The following is a 13,619-nucleotide window of genomic DNA, read 5'->3' as shown; positions in this document are numbered from 1 at the left end:
ATGTCATCAAGACACCCTGTGTGGAAGACAGAGCCATCCTCAAGAGGAACCTGGCCTTTGTTCTAGGACAAGGAAAAGAGGCTGGGCAGTCTGACAAACGTAGGACAGAGACAGGACCAGTGGCTTTCCAGGACTGACCCTGGCCCTGGAGTCCTTTCCTCAGAGCCCATCTCTTACCATCCTCCCTCATCTCTGCGCTCAGCTTTCTTCTGTAAACTAAGCAACCCTTGCACCTGTGTCTTGTGATTTCTCAAAGCCTGGCAGAGATACACCTGGAGACCGTGCTTGTCCAGGTCAGGTCTCAGGTGATGAGAGGCAGCGCACTGTAAGCCAGGAGTCAGGACCCAGGACCCAACTCCACAAAGTTTTGCTCAGTGGCTCCTCCTGCCTCCATCCTGTGTAGTCTCCAGGGAGGCGGGGGGGGGGGGGGGGGGGGGAAAGAGGGCCGTGCAGGTCCGGGGGCTTCCTGGCCCCACCCACCACCCAGCAGATGCCCACCTTACCCAGCGCACAGAGCACAGAGGCACGTCCAGACGTTCCTTCGCTAGCAATGCCAAGCTGTGGCGGGTTCCTGGCACCCTCCCTGCTCTCCCTGGGGCTGGTACTTTGAAGCCACGTGATTTCTCGGCAGCCGCAGCGGGTTCTATGAACTAGCAAACAGCGCTGGGCTCTGCCACTTTCAGTTTCGCGCAGAGCGCAAACGGAGCCTGAGCTGAGAGGGTGAGTTACCTGCCCAGGTGGGGGCGCGGAGGGAGGGAGATCTATGGATTTGCTTACTGCGCCGAGATGGAGGAGGGGGTGCCAGAGGCCAGGTGGATGGACACATGGGCAGATGGGCGGGTGGGCATTGATGGCTTAGCAAAATGCAATCGACCACTCTGCAGTTTGGGGACCACAGAAAGGTGTTAAGTTGGGGAGTGACTCAGTTTGAGAAATATTCTGTATGTCTGTGTGCCCCCTCTCCTAGTGCCACACTTGTCATCCTGTGGAGCCATACTTTCTTGCTTTTTTTTTCTTTTCATTTCTATTGCTTTATTAATAATCACAGAAGTCATCCTGTTTGTTACACACAATTCCGAATTTTCAGCTTAAAAAAAAAAACCAGCAACTCTTGTTATCAAGTAGTAGAAAGAAGAGAGAGTGGCCGTTATAAAAGAACGCCTCCTCCTACCATTCTCCAATAGTCGCCCACCTCAGGCTGGTGGTTTCTGGCTATCAGCTTTCTTTGGAAACAAATGCCAGATAGAGAATCTCAACAGAAATCCTGAAGAGTACAGAAGACGGGTGACTTTTTAAATAATAGAATATTGTGCTTTAAAAGAAAACAATGATTCTTCAACGTCGGTTCGTCACCTGCATTTCTAATGATGACTAAAATTCACCAGTTACAAGGGCAGGCCTGGGTAGCCTTTTGTCCCTGACTTCCGACATGGGCATGTGGGTTTCAAACCTTTGTCTCACTCAGAAAAGCCAGAGCTGGCAGTTTTGGGAGGTCCCTGCAGAGTCCCAGGTCTTTAGCACTCTTGGCATACATGGTTGCAGTTTTTCTGAAAAGACTCGGTGAGGGGCTTCATAGAGAAAAGCAAGGTATTTTGAAAATTGACTTCCCTAATGGGGGAAAAGGCCATACCTGAGCTTTCTCTTCCTGATTCATGTTCTCTCCGAGGAGGGGCCATGGAAACCTGGAACACCACCAGGTTCCTCCTGGGCGTAGCTCAGTGGTAGGGCAAAAATAAGGCTCCAGGCCTCCTCTCTCCCATCAGAGAACAGAGAGTCGGGTGAGAGCCGGTGACGTGAAGTTCATAAGGCCTCTTGCTGTGGGCTTCCTCCAGACCAGTTGCCAGAAACTGTGCCTGCTTGCCCTGTCTCCAGGACAGGCATCCACCAGTTCCTGGAGTGGGGACCTCCCCGTGCTCACACTGGGCACTTCCTGGATGACCAGGATCTAAGGATTGCAGCTCTCGGAAGCTTGATTCCCCATCTATGATATAAACGTAATGGGTAGTTCAAAATGTAATCTCGTGGATTGAATGAGATGACGTAGAAACGGTGCTTGCCCAAAAGACTGAGGAGTCTTGGGTCCTGATGGGACAAATGCCGCAGCTTAGGGAATGCCGTGGTCTGCTTAGTCCCATTTGCCCTGTAAGTACAGGTGGGCCTGCTCTCGGAAGCCAAGTGTGCTCAGGCCTAGTTAGCACTTGGATGAGAAAGTCTGCTTTAGACCTGACCTGGACCAGGCACAGAGCAGCAGGGCCCGGCCAGTGTCTGTGTACCCCAACACAACTCCCTCTCCTCTGAAGAAAGCCCAACACAACTTTGTAGACGACATCTCCCATGTGTTTTGCTGTGTGTTGAGTCCCCTAAGGAAGATGATGTGTCCTGTTCTCCACTGCCTCTGAATGTGACCTGATTTGGACACGGGGGGGGGGGGGTGCTGCAGGCAGGTAAGATGAGGGTGTAGGGTAGCCTGCTCTAGAGGAGATCAGCAACATCAAAACAGATACCTTAGGGAGGGCAGCCATGTTGGAGAGGCAGGAACAGCAGTTATAAGCTGAGAGATGCCAAAAAAAAAATGCTAGCAACCCCTCCAATAGGAATAACTGGGCGGTGGCGGGGGGGGTGGGGGGTGGGGTCTGTTCTAGCATCCTCAGAGGGGCTCCTGGATGCAGTCTTCCAGGCCGCAGCCCATATAGAACAAAGCGTTGGTGTCAGTGGAGCTTTAATACCACATCTGACACATCGTCACCGTCCCAACGTCCCTCCTCCACCACCGCAGAGAAGTAGGCCAAGGAAGTGCAAACCCTTAAGTTTTAGGGGAGAGGTGTGGCTTAGAGGTCAAGTGTTCTGCCGCGCTTCCAGAAGATTCCGGGTTCTATCCTTTCCACAGAATACGCATGATTTAGAAGCAAAACTTAAGAGATCAATTCTGGCTGCTGGTGCGGAGCTTCAGAGAACAGGATCTCAGGCCTTTTCACGCCTTCAGGGAGTCCTTGTAAAACCAGGTGGTACTGCTGACGCCTTATAGGACCTGTCACCCATAAGTGGGTGTGATTGTGTAACTCAAAAGTTAGCTCCAGTTTCTGGGTCCCTGAAATCTAGTAGAGCTGGCATGGCCCCCTTTCTTCCCTTTAGAGGAACCTTAAGTCTTCCAGGCTGTGGATCTCGGGGACAGGGGTAGGGGGCTTCGTTCTTCTGGTCACCTTTCACAGCAGATGCTTTCTCCTCTCTGGCATTGTCTCCAACCATAGCATGGACATACCCGTTTCTCTGGACAGGAGCTGGGAGGCCAGAGGAAACCTGACTTAACTGGTTCTTCCTGATGACTTGACATCAGGTACTGCTTTGACTAACGCCTCTGGAACTCCTTCAGGGGCTCTTCTCCAGAGAGGCACTGGCCTCCCTCTGTCTGGCTCACCCATGGCTTTTGGTGAAGGGGAATTCTAAGGAGTTGATATGCACAGGCCCTCTAGCACTGGGTTTTTCTATGTGTGTGTATCCATATTTTAATGAGCTTAGATATTTTTTCCTTACTTTTTTTGTTTGTTTGTTTGTTTGGGTTTTTTTTTCTTTTTGGTGTTTTTGTTTTGTTTGTTTGTCTTGTAGCCTTGGCTATACTGGACTCACTTTGTAGACTAGGCTGGCCTTGAACTCACAGCCTCTGCCTCCTGATACTCCTATCTCTGCCTCCCGAGTGCTGGGATTAAAGGTGTATGCCACCACATCCGGCTCTCAGATGCTTTTTTAAAATGAAATTGCTCCTAGCACTCGGGAGGCAGAGGCTGGTGGATCACTGTGAGTTCTGAGGCCAGCCTGGTCTACAAAGTGAGTCCAGGACAGCCAAGGCTACACAGAGAAACCCTGTCTCAAAAAAAAAAATTTAAAAGTAAAATGAAATTTCACTTGTTAAACTAGTCCCAAGTGCTGAGATTAAAGGCATGTGCCACCGTGTGTGGCTTGAAGTTTTATTTTTAAAGCTATTGTGAATGGAATTTTAAAATTCTTTCTCAACATGCTCATTATTGCATACAAAGTCTGCTTACTTCTGTGTCTCCATTTGCATCCTGCTGCTTTGCCCAGTATTTACTGGTTCTTAGACTTTTCTGATGCATTCTGATGCATTAGATTGTGTCATCTTTAAATTGGGATAATTTTACTTCTTCTTTCTTATTTTCACCCTTTTTCTTGTCTTATTGTTTCATCTAAGACTTCTACTACTATGCAGATTAAGAGAAGAGAAAGTGCCAGACATGGTGGTACACCCCTTTAATCCCAGCACTCGGGAGGCAGAGGCAGAAGGGTCACTGTGAGTTTGAGGCCAGCCTGGCCTACAAAGCTAGTCCAGGACAGCCAAAGCTACACAGAGAAACCCTGTCTCGAAAAAAAAAGAGTAGAGAAAGTAGACAACCCATATTTTAACTTTGTCATATAATGTTGTCTGTAGGTTTGTCACATATAGTTATATATGTACATATGTATGTGTATATATATATATATAATATTCTGAGATATACTCCTTTTTCCTAATTTCTTCAAGGTTTTCATCATGAAGAGATATTGGATATGTCAAAGGCCTTTTCTTTTCTTTTCTTTCTTTCTTTCTTTTTTTTTTTTTTTTGGCTTTTTCAAGACAGGGTTTCTCTGTGTAGCCTTGGTAGTCCTGGACTCACTGTATAGACTAGGCTGGCCTCGAACTCACAGTGATCCGCCCAAGTGCTGGGATTAAAGGCATGCGCCACCACCACCCAGCGCTTTTTCTTTATCTACTGATAAAATCCTGAAATTTCTGTTCTTTAGACTATGGATTATTAAATTTATTGGTTGTCTTTGTTGAACTGCATACTTGAGTGAAGACAACTTGACCACGGTGAATGTGCTTTTTGATGTGTTACTGACTTTGGTATGCTATTATTTGCTGAGAATTCTTTGTTGAGAAATGGCCATCTTACTGACTAGATCTTCTGCTTTGATTTTCTTGGGTATATTTTTTCAAAAAAAAAAACCCACCCACCCTTTTAATTTATTATAATTGTGCATGTATATGATGATGCATGTGTGTGGAGATGGGGAGAGCTTCCTGCAGTTTGTTCTTTCCCTCTACCTTAAGTGAGTTTAAGGCTCGAACTCAGTTCATCAGACTTGTGCAGCAGGTGCCTCTCCGCCGTCTTGCTGGCTTCATTTTCTTTTTAAAAGTCATGTTCTTAGCATATAGTAGTTATACATAGTAATGAGCTTCCATTGTGACATTTCATACATTTATGTATTGTATTTTAGTCACCTTATTCTCTATCTCCCTTCCACCCCACCTATCACTTTCATCTTCTCAAGCAGGCGCAGCCCTTTTTTTTTCTTTTGTTCTCACTCTCTGTCTCTGTCTCTGTCTCTGTCTCTGTCTCTCTCTGTCTCCTCTGTCTCTCTGTCTGTCTGTCTCTCTGTCTCTCTCTGTCTCTGTCGTCTCTGTCTCTGTCTCTGTCTCTGTCTCTCTCTCTCTCTCTCTCTGTGTGTGTGTGTATGTGTGTGTGTGTGTGTGTGTGTGTGTGTGTGTCCCTTGCCCCCAGTGACTTTCACTAGGGTCGCTTACAGGAGCATGTGTGAGGGTTTGTATACAGCAACATTTATCAGTGACTATCCCTCTGAAGGAAAGGTCTTCCCCACCCTCATCTGCCATTAACTCAGGGAAGGGTGGGGCCCAATCAGCCCCACCCCTCCACCCTGCTACTTCCTCTGACTATTACATTCTTTCCACCTCTTCTTTCACAGTACCGCCTAAGCCTCCAAGTGAAGTCTAGTGTCTCATTTATGGCTGGGCACTCAACAGTTATTAACTCTCAGCACTTTGGCCAGTGAGCCCCTGCAGTCACCACTGACCACTGTAAAATGAAGTTCCCCTGGCCACAGCTGGCAGCAGCATTAATCTGGTTATGGTCTTTCCCTGGTCTCTTGTGACCCCAGCTTCTAGAATGTTCGATTCTCTTAAATTCCTGTGCTCTTGGCTTGTGCTTTCTTCCCGTCTGTGTCCATGATTTTAAAACTTAGTTTGTTAATACTAAAAGGCCCAGGGAAGTCTGTGTTAGGGGGAAAGGCTGGATAGAGCCTTCTCATGAGGGGTGCTTGGAGCATCTGAGAGAAGAGAGGCAGGGAATGGTGGCCATGGTTACTGGAGGCTGAGAGAAGGAGGCCAAGCGTTTGGCAGGATTGAGAGGCGGGGGGGGGGGGGGGGGGGCAGAAAGAGGAAGAGGGGTAATGTGCAAAGTTTGCTTCTGTGCTCCTAGTGCTTTTGCTATGTGATTTTTTTAAACGTAATTTTTACAAAGGAACAGCATCCCTGGGCCACGGTAGGCAGTGTCAACCGCCCCCTCTCCTGAGTTCCAGAGCCCTTCTGAGTGATGGTGTGGTGGGTGGCTTGCTGTCTCCATCTCAGAAAAGGCGGGTCCACTCTGCTGACATGTAGGCATACATGTGGTTCCTGTGACCACTGCTCAGAAGCCAGCCCTCCGTTCCCAGGCTGGCTTACCTCCTCAGCTTCCTCAGGCTCCTTATGAAGGTAGACTCCTCAAGGAAGAGGCTGGCCTTTATTTTTAAAATATTTGAAACTGTGTTGCTAAATCCTAAAGACTGTATCTATGGACCTCGGCTGTGAGCAGCCCAGAGGCCGCCCTGTACCCCAGCACCCACTCATGGGCAGGAGCACAGAGCTGTCCCCACACCCATCAGCATTAGTGGTCTCAGGGTCTTGTTTTTGTTTTTTGTTTTTGTTTTTTTGAGGCAGGGTTTCTCTGTGTAGCCTTGACTATCCTGGACTTGCTTGGTAGACCAGGCTGGCCTCGATCACACAGCGATCCACCTGCCTCTGCCTCCCGAGTGCTGGGATTAAAGATGTGTGCCATGGTCTCAGGGTCTTGTGTGAGGAAAGAAATCACTCGCTGTTTTACGATCCTCTCCCTGAGATGGACAGGTCGGTCTCTAGCTAAGGACTCACCCAGGAGACAGCTGCAGAGTGACCATGGGAGGCCCTGGGATGGGGCTTTGGGCTAGATCTAATCATAAAGCAAGAAAATTGTTCTCTTTTCAGTTCCTACGTACCATTTCCTGGTTAGTCATGGTGAAACTTCTCTGAAAGGTGCCTGGTGTCTCTGGAGATTCAGAAGGGTCGTCCAGTCTCAAGGGCAGCCCAGCCTTAGGTCAAGGCTGAGATCAGCAACACCACCCCTTTCAATTCTACAACTTTGTTGTAGTTTGTTTCAGGGGATTTCTTTTAGGGAATTATGTCAGTCCCTGATGAATAATGCTTTAAAAAAAAATAAAGTTAAAAGTGAGATGGTAAAAAAAATAAATAAGAGTGAGATGGTTTCCAGACCTTTAAGAAGCAGTTGTCATATAAGGTAACCTTTGTTTGACAAATGGGTTTTTAAAAAAAAAAAAAATTAGGAAATTGCACACATCCTTGGTGGGCGGGCTCTGTGGAACATCCTGCTACTCATTTCTGCAATTCATAGAACTTTCCTAATGATTGAGATTGCTGCCTGCAAGCAGAAAGCAAAATAAATAATTTGGTTTTAAGAGAAAGGCATTTGTTGCCGGCAGCATTGCACTTCCATTCGGGCACAGCCCCTGGTTCATTACAGAGCTAATGTTCTATTATTTTCTTAGGATGCTGGAGATTGAGCCAGGAGCTGACTGGAAGGCCTGCAGATGGCATACTATGTGTGTTTCTGTACAGCATAGCTCACTTGAGGGGGCGAGCATTCTGAAGATATAGCTGTGTCCACCCACGACCCATCACCCTCACACCCATAATGCCACAGCATAGTAACAACTTAATGGTGGATGTCTGGGTTGTTCAAACATGGCTGCAGGCATCTCCTAAGCCCCAGAATTAGGTGCCTGAGTGTATTTGGACTACTGTGACAAAGTCCCATTGCCCACGTGGCTTATATGACACAAGAGTGTATTTGTCACTGTCCAGGAGACTAAAGGCTAAGGTTGGGATGCCAACATAGTATGTTCTAAGAGTCCCTCCTCTGGGCTGCAGACTGCCAACTTATTTTTGTGTGCTTGTATGATGGAAAGAGTGCTATAAAGAATGTTGGGCATTTTAATTAGGAATAAATCCTACTCCTCAGGACCCCACTTTTGTCAACTAATTGCCTCCCCCAAATCTACCCCAAACCATTGGAGACAAGGTTTCTTTTGTTTGTTTGCTTGTTTTTTGTTTTTCGAGACAGGGTTTCTCTGTGTAGCCTTGGTTGTCCTGGACTCACTTGTAGACCAGGCTGGCTTCGAACTCACAAAGATCCAGCTGCCTGTGCCTCCCAAGTGCTGGGATTAAAGGCATGCGCCACCATGCCCCGGCTGGAGACAGGGTTTCAATATATGACTTAGGGGATGACAGCAATACTGTGTTCATAGTCCCACAGGCTGTAGCCACTTGGCACTGTCTTGCTTTGGGCCAGGTTGAGCAGTGGAGTCCAGGAATGGACACATTTTAAGACTTAGAAGTCACATGTTTGAGAGCGAGCAGGCAATTCTGCAGCTGAACCTGTGCCTGGGAACGCCCTCTTTCTCTCACTTCTGAAACTTTCCTTGTGCCCTTGCCTGCTCTCCCAGCAGGGCTGGATTCCTCCGGCCAAGCTGGCTCCCTACCTCAAGGAAGCTAAGGAGGGGATTTCCAAGCTTTAGTTTCGTTTCATTTTGTTTTGTTTTGTAAGACAGGGTTTCTCTGTGCAGCCTTGGCTGTCCTAGACTCACTTTGTAGACCAAGCTGGCCTCGAACTCACAGCGATCTGCTTGCCTCTGCCTCCCAAGTGCTGGGATTAAAGGCGTGTGCCACCACTGCCTGGCTCTTTAGTTTCATTTTTGTTTGTGTGTGGCATTCTGGGCCCTTCCTGCAGGACAGAGCGTGACAGAGCCACTGTGTAGGGACCTGTGATGGGAAGGAAACAGCAGCGAGGTTAAGGTGGGCATCTTCCCTAGAAACACCCCAGGGTCTTTATGTGGACATAGATGCCCACCTGGCCTTCTGGTCCCTAGGGCCTTTGGGGACTCAGAGAAGGTCAGCATAAGCAGAACGTGGACTGCTGGAGGAACAGTGCTAGATACAGGACAAAGAGCCAGTGTCTTCCCACCCCCACCAGGAGGGGAGAACTGGTGTCATCATGGTGTGGCATAATGGTCAGATATCTCATTGTAGCAGCTGCCCTGGGAACATTCCAGAAGAGCAGTTAGCTGAACTCCACCCTGGAGAATATGCTGATATATAGGCCGTTGGACTTGCTAAAGGACACCCTGCCCCCAAGTCTTTCAAATACGCAGACAAGATGGGACCTCAGGTCTGGAGGAACCAGGGAGAAGGTTCCAGCACCCGGAAACATGTGGGGCCTCCCTGGTCACTAGCCACTTCCTCTGGATGGTGGGCCCTGGAACTGAGAGGAGGAGACGACCTCCCCAGCTGTCTGCTGTGCCAGCCAGGCTGGAGCCAGCACCCTGGTCCCAACGGAGGGCTTGTCCTGATTCCTTAGGGGCTTTCAGTAGGAAATAGCAGGTGCTGAGCTGGGAGCCAGCTTCCCGGGTTTTAGTGATGGAGATGGTAGGTTGCAATGGGGGTCTAGAGGTGATGCAATAACCACCCAGAGGGTTCCGAGGTGAGACATGTCTGTTGCTTACAGCTCTGAGGCTCAAGCCGACTGCTTGAGAGGCTCTCCTTTCAGGATGGGCTTCTACTTGCATCCTCTGTAAAACATTGTGATCTTAGGGGTTTTTTTGCTTTGTTTTGTTTTGTTTAGGTTTTTTGTTTGTTTGTTTGTTGATTGATTTTGTTGTTTTGGCTTTATTCATATAATGTATCACTATGTAGCTCAGATTTTCTCCTTCCCTTGCTCCCTCACTCCTTTTCTTCTCTCTCTCCCTTCCTCCTTTCCTCCCAACCCCTAAGGGATGACCCCAAGGCCTTGTGTGTACTAGACAAGCACTCAGTGGCAGCTACAGCTACAGCCCTGTCCTCAAACACATTTTTCTCCCTCAGCTTCCTCGCCTAGCTCTAAGTAATTTTTCTAAAGGGACCATCCACTCACCTACACACGTTATCATTATCCTACCAAAATGTATGGATCAAAGATGATTCTTGCCTGCTCTTCTAGCTTCCAAGAATAAAAGGGAAGGATTGCTGGCACTCCCTCAGTCAGGCACCTGTCACCACTAGGACCATGGAGGGAGGGAAAGCCTTATACACCAGACCCGCCTCCATCTCGCTAACAGTGCCTTCCCCTCTTAGGACCTCAGTTTCCCATTTGTATGCCTCTCAGCCAGGGCACTCCAGCTCTGTCACACTTTGACTCGCCAGCGTCCAAGCGGCATTAGGCACCTCTGGGAAAGGGCAGTAACCCTGGGTTCTCTGTCTTTATTCTTTATGGGCTGGGCTTAGTGTGCAGGGTTCAGAGGGGGCTGGCGAGCCTCTGTGGCTTGAGTTCATGTCAAAGTCCCCAGATCCTTACTTGTCTACACAATCTTGAAGCATCAACATCAGCAACACTTACTCTCCTGAGGTGCTTCTGTCCAAGTGACTGTAACCGTGACTAGAGACGGCTTTCTGGCCACGCCAGGTCCACCTTCTTCCTATTCCTGAAGTTAGCATTTGATGCCTTTTTATTTCTACCCTCCTTCTCACTGCTTATCCTATGTCCTCTTTCCAGCGGGCACCGCAGGGTCAGGGCTTCTCGACTTGACCCTCTCAGATGGTCCTTAGCACAAAAAAAAAGAAGGTGGAAACTCCCTTAGTCAAACGAGGGCACAAGGCTCTATGTTTCTCAATCCCACAGCTCATGTACACCTACAGGACCTTGAGGGTCTAGGGCAAGAGAGAAGGCAGAGGGCGGGTATTGTAATTCTCGTCCAGCAGGTACTGTGCCAAATTGGACATGCCTCACAGCAATCTGATGTGGGACCTGGAACTGTGACCCAGTGATAGATGCCTGCCACTGCCCATGGCTGCCACTGCCCACACCTGCCACACTTATGGCACTGGGCTACCGACACCTAAATCTGTCTCCAAAACACGGCCCTTAGCAGATGGTTTGTGTCACTAGAGGGGCCTGAGGCCTGACTTCTCTTAATAAGACCAGCCTGGAAACAATGACTGACATGGATGGCCATGAGTCTGCGTCTCCTGGGAGAACTGATTATCCGTACCCTGATCTGAAGCCAGGCTTTCTCTCAACCACTCTTTTTTTTTTTTTTTTAGAATTTATTTATTTATTTATTTTATTCACATGCTTCCATGTATATCTGTGAAAGGGTATGAGTTACAAACAATTTTTTTCATTTCTTTTTTTTATTAATTTATTCATATTACATCTCAATGGTTATCCCATCCCTTGTATCCTCTCATTCCTCCCTCCCTCCCATTTTCCCCTTACTCCCCTCCCCTGTGTTTGTGACTGAGGGGGACTTCCTCCCCCTTTATATGCTCATAGGGTATCAAGTCTCTTCTTGGTCTCAAACCACTCTTGTGCTTAGTTTCTGTAGCTACCCCTTCTATAAGGACCTGTCCTGGGCTCTGCTTCTAGGACTCTGACCCAGAACAATCCCCACTTTGCAGATGATGTCATTGGTATTCCAGGAGGACCAGCAAAGCATGAAGTCTCACAGCCGGTACCTGCCTAGCAGACAGAAGTCCGGGCCGGTATCAGATGATCAGATTGTATACAATAGTATGCATAATCAAAATAAGAATTGAAAGATTATTTTTTTTAATATCCGTAAGAAACAGCAAGTACCAGCATTTGGAAAAACCTCATGCGAAAACCGTACCATAAAGTTAATTGCATTAAATGTGAAACTTTGAAGTGATTCCGACTTACAGGAGCCAAGTGTAGAGCACATGCCTATGATCTCAGATTTAGGAGCCTGTGTCAGGAGGATCTTGAGTTTGAGGATAGCCTGGGCTTCTTAATGAAAACCTGCCTCAAACAAAACAAAAAGCTAAATAAAGTTTTAAAAGCAACATTTCAAGAAAATATCACATATGACTATGTGCTATGCTAATTTAAACATCTTACTTTTTAAAAGAAATTGCTAGATAGGCATTAGTTAAAAATGTGTGGAAGACAACCCATACAATGAGAAACATTTTTTAAAGATTTTATTTATTTATTATTTATAAAGTATTCTGCCCCCATGTGTGCCTGCATGTCAGAAGAGGGTACCAGATCTCATTATAGATGGTTGTGAGCCACCATGTGGTTGCTAGGAATTGAACTCAGGACCTTTGGAAGAACAGACAGTGCCCTTACCCTCTGAGCCATCTCTCCAGCCCGAGAAACACTTTTAAAAGGATCATGTACTTGTTTTATGACATGTATATATGTGTGTATGTGAGTAGTGCACACACATACCAATAAAGAAGGTGTTGAGTCCACAGAAACTGGGTTTACAAGTGGTTGTGAGACACCTGCAGTAGATGCTGGGAATTAATCCCAGGTCCTCTGAAAGAGTAACCATTGCTCTTAACCGCCTGCCTCTGTGCTGAGATTAAAGGCGTGTACCACCACGCCAGGCCATTTCTGTGTTTTTAAAAGATTTTTTTGTTTATTATTATGTATACAGTGCTCTGCTTGCATGTACACCTGCAGGCCAGAAGAGGGCATCAGATCATATTATAGATAGTTGTGAGCCACCAGTGGGTGCTGTGAATTGAACTCAGAACCTTTGGAAGAGCAGTAAGTGCTCTTTACCGCTGAGCTGTCTTTCCAGCCCCCCATTTCTGTGTTTTTTTTTAAAGCCATAATTCCAGAATTCTCACTATAATCATGAGTTCAAGGAGATCCTGTCTCAAAGCAAACAAACTCTAAAAGGATGACTTGGTCATATTGGGAGGGATTCTTGCTTGCATTTTGGCTGAACAATATTGGAGCCAGGCAGAATAGAAACACAGGCAGGGTGGCACAGACAGACATTCAGGTAAGAATTGGTGGTGTCACTGGGCGGTGGTGGCTCACACTTTTAATCCCAGCACTTGGGAGGCAGAGGCAGGGGGATCGCTGTGAGTTCAAGGACAGCCTGGTCTACAAAGCGAGTCACAGCTACACAGAGAAACCCTGTCTCAAAAAAAAAAAAAAGAAAAGAAAAGAAAACAAAATAAAAAAAGAAATGGTGGTGCCTAGTTTAGGCAAAGGCCATGGAAAAGCTGGATTCTGGAATGTACTTGGGTAGTTAAGCAGTATGGGCTGTGAGGCCTGGGAAGCTTGCCATGACCCTTTCCTGACCTGGGGAGAGGGGTAGACTGGCTTAGAATGGTGAACATGAGCTCAGTTGGCGACCTGGAAGTGTTGAACCCATTTAAGTCATCAAAATGAGTATGAGGATTCTCTATACATTTGCAGGTAGGAAACCAATACTGATTCCATAACTCAGCTACGTTTTTTTAGTGTTTCAGTAAAAACTCTCTCTATGGTGTGTTGATTTAGCATCCTTTGCGTGTGTGTGCGGGAGTGTTATCACCTCCCTACTGATTACATGGTTGCTACATCACTCTATACTTCCACCAGCAGTGGATTTGGCTTCCCTGTTCCTGCTTGTACAGCTGCCTGTTTGACTGATGGTAATTCTGCCTACAGCCTGAGAGAATT

The 13,619-nt window shown here is 47.3% G+C and overlaps 1 protein-coding gene across 6 annotated transcripts in view; it reads left to right on the top strand.

Annotated features, from left to right (window-relative positions):
* The first annotated feature begins 640 nt into the window (after positions 1-640).
* The window catches only part of NLRC5 (NLR family CARD domain containing 5), an 83,948-nt gene continuing 70,969 nt past the window's right edge, over positions 641-13,619 (top strand). For 3 of the 6 annotated variants that reach the window (XM_084757357.1, XM_084757358.1, XM_084757353.1), the window contains exon 1: positions 641-720. The gene's annotated coding sequence lies outside the window, so the exon portion shown is untranslated. Of the gene's footprint in view, positions 721-1,567; positions 1,588-3,314; positions 3,335-13,619 lie in introns of those variants that run through there. The other 3 variants (XM_084757356.1, XM_084757354.1, XM_084757355.1) reach the window with 3 other exon arrangements.

Source organism: Acomys minous (assembly GCF_964271855.1).
Source record: "Acomys minous genome assembly, chromosome: 14".
Taxonomy (NCBI): Eukaryota; Metazoa; Chordata; class Mammalia; order Rodentia; family Muridae; genus Acomys; species Acomys minous.
This window is presented reverse-complemented; position numbering and strand designations above follow the sequence as displayed.